This window comes from Pseudophryne corroboree, chromosome 3 (genome assembly GCF_028390025.1).
Source record: "Pseudophryne corroboree isolate aPseCor3 chromosome 3, aPseCor3.hap2, whole genome shotgun sequence".
Taxonomy (NCBI): domain Eukaryota; kingdom Metazoa; phylum Chordata; class Amphibia; order Anura; family Myobatrachidae; genus Pseudophryne; species Pseudophryne corroboree.
In genome coordinates, this window is record NC_086446.1 from 529,949,539 (window position 1) to 529,952,848 (window position 3,310).

The 3,310-nt window shown below is 37.7% G+C and overlaps 1 pseudogene; it reads left to right on the top strand.

Annotated features, from left to right (window-relative positions):
• Positions 1–2,298: 2,298 nt before the first annotated feature.
• LOC134895990 (5S ribosomal RNA) lies at positions 2,299–2,417 on the top strand (annotated as a pseudogene).
• Positions 2,418–3,310: the final 893 nt, after the last annotated feature.

Below are 3,310 nucleotides of genomic sequence, written 5' to 3' on the forward strand. Positions count from 1 at the left end.
TCCCATTTCTAACACTCACATCAATTTACTACATTCAGGCACCACCACTTTTTACATTCCTCACACTTATAACGGCCCTTTGTTTGCACACTCTCACTCCACAATATATCGGTTTATTCACTTCGTTTTCACGGTTTTTTGAATTAATTTTGGGCTTAGTTTATTCCCATTTGCATATCTGACACTACACAATCTCATCTGATCATATTCATATAATTTTATTATTCACATTAGAACTTTTGTTGCACATATTCACTTATCCCATGCACATTCATCACACTCATTTTTTCTTTTCCCTTCTCTCTTTTCTCACTCATACAGATTTTATTTTTGATCACTCACTTACTCACCCACCCAGTTATTACAATTTAATTACTGCCACATAGTATGAGGGCATAAAATTAGGCAGAGGGTGCACCAAGCTAGCTACATATCAAAGGTATTATGGACCATGCAATCTTATTATTATTGCATGGTATTATTATCATCTATTTCACTATATTTTTGTTTTCCCTCACTGTTTTACACTTTCATCCCCTTTTTCTTTTGGTCAGAGGTAAAAAAATTCTTCTCTTTATGCAAATTTTTTTTTATTTATGCAAAAAAACTTCTTTATGCAACCGTTTTATCCTATTATTAACACTCTTCAGTACTATAGGCAATCAGTACAAAATTAAGAAAGTGGTCTTTTCTGCTTAGAATCTGGATGTCTCAATTACTGGTATCTCCCTTTATCATTATTTTGTTCTTGGTTACTTATTAACTACATATTTCAAACCGGCAACTATATTATTATGTTATAATCGAGATATGATGTTGCCTTTTGTTGTTTTTGTACTTTGGAATTTATACACATATACAATTGTACCATGATTATAGGATATTTCTAATTCATATAACAAATTCCTTCCAAGCACTAGACCTATCCCTCCTTAGTATGCTCACATCCTTGTTCCCCTTAAATGGAATAATTTCATTATGTTTAAGCTGCTAGTTTTAATTCAATTAATTAGAGCATAATTGTCTTATATTGAGCTCAGGTTTCCCCGGCGTCAGGCACAGCATTATCAAGCATATAACTCCGCTGTGTCAATTCAGCTATCAGAGCCATGATTGGTGGCATCTCCTAATATATTCTTATCTACGGCGCCACAATGCTCACGCTACCTGTGAACAAGCCGACTGCGAAACGTACGTTGGGTACGTGATTAAGGGTCACGGAGAGCGCTCTCACGTGACCGGCCTCAGACCAGCGACAGAGGAGAGGAGATCGGGCGAGCCGCACGTACTTAGGCGGTTCAGCGGCACTTGACGGGACGGGGAGGCGCACAGCTAAATAAGTATCCCTCCCCCCTTCCCCGTTTTGATTGTCCTTACCCTCTAATTATACAGCCAAACGTTTATTTGGGCTATTTACTATGCTGGTTGTGAGCAGCAAGTATATGTTAAAATCATTCACCGTAGGTGCTTTGTATGAATAACTGCACTATTACCCATGGCACTCAGCCGCCAACTTTGGCTTCTAAATTATTTAGGCTGTTTTGCATGTTTTAAATATGTAAATTGAGAACATACCTATAATATATTGCAGGGCATTTGTAGCTGCTGCGCTGTGTGTTTCTTTTTAAAACTGCATTTGGCTTCTAAGTATCAGTCTATGCTAAATCTATGGCAACAATTGTATCTGTTGTATCAGCTACTGGTATGCGACTGTTTATTATTGCAGCAATCAGTCTATGCTAAATCTATGGCAACAATTGTATCTGATGTATCAGCTGCTGGTATGTGACTGTTTATTATTGCAGCAAGTATTCTTTGAAGCACACTCAATTATTTATCTTTTTGCTATTGTAGCCAGTCTCCCCCTTTTTTATTTTTCCCTCTGATACAAACTAAACACCATACCCGATATTCAGCATGGACAATTTCTTTATTAATGTTGATGTATCAGAAAATATTATCCAATCAATGTTTTTCTGACAGGTAGATATAGTCTGCAATAACAGACATTTCTTCATCGGATTTTGTGTTTGTTTGTTTGTTATACATGCCTTAAATTATAATAGGCTATTTTCCTCGTTCTGCCTCACGCTATGCACAGGAAAAACAGAGGCTCATTGTCATCAACCCCTGTTGTCCATATGATTTAACCTCCGCATACCCATGTGTTTGGGCTGCCAATCGGTGCAATGATGGTCAACAAAATATTCTAAATAGGGGTAATGTATTTAGCTAAACTGGCACAATAACACACATCCCTCACATAACATCTGCTCTCGCTGCTCTTTACCATACGTCACCTACTACCATACCACACTGGATATGCCCAACCCCGTCTGATCTTGGAGGCAATACAGTGTTGGGCCTGGTCAGTACTTCAGTGGGAGACCACTTAGGAATACCAGGTGTTGTAGGTTTCTAGTGGAACTCAATTGGTGATTGCACTGACTCCACGGAAGGATGGGCATATGCTTTCCAGATACTGAATTACCACAGTAGTAATCCATCAACATGTTCGCAGACTTAACCTTATGTGTGGCTTAGAAAGTTTAAAGCCATTCAATTATTAATTGGGTATCTTTTGTTTTTCTATTTTTCTTGTAATTTCAATTTGTGTACCTAGCTTTTTATATATATATAGACTATTAAAAGTTACGTTTTAACTATCCCATTGTTACATTACTACCCATATAGACATCAATAATTGCAAGCTACTCTCCGGGAGTGAGTGCTCCCAACCAAGGTCACTTTTTTCTTGTCTTTCTTACTATTATCAAATACGTTTGGACCTTTGGGAGCACCGCTGACAATCACCATTTTTTCTACCCATAGATATTTATTCTTATTGGCAGAAGGTGATCTATCTTAGACTATTACAAGATTTGGGTGGACTGCGCACAGAAATGTACTAACGTTACGGGGAGTGCTGCTAGTGTTAACAAGTTGGTCCTGCTTGTTAGAATAAATGGTGCAAGAGTGGAGGTTTTTACACTGCACTCACCCCCGGTTTCTAATTGTGCATGTGTATGCACTAGTGTAATAAATGGTGAAATGCTTGATTAGGTTTCAAAATGATATTTATTTAAATACAATGGCTGATAGTCCAGAATTCATATGAACGCGTGAGTGAGCTTTGTTTGGTTAAATTAAGCCTTTTTGCTAATTGTGCAGGAGCACGCTTGCTTCTAGATATAATGAGATGAAGTCCATAAGCAGGATGATAAGTGGATTTATGAAAATATGAAAATCGTGAAAAAGGTCTATTTGTTATATTACAGGCCGCGGCGTCCCGCTGGTCTGTATGAAATTA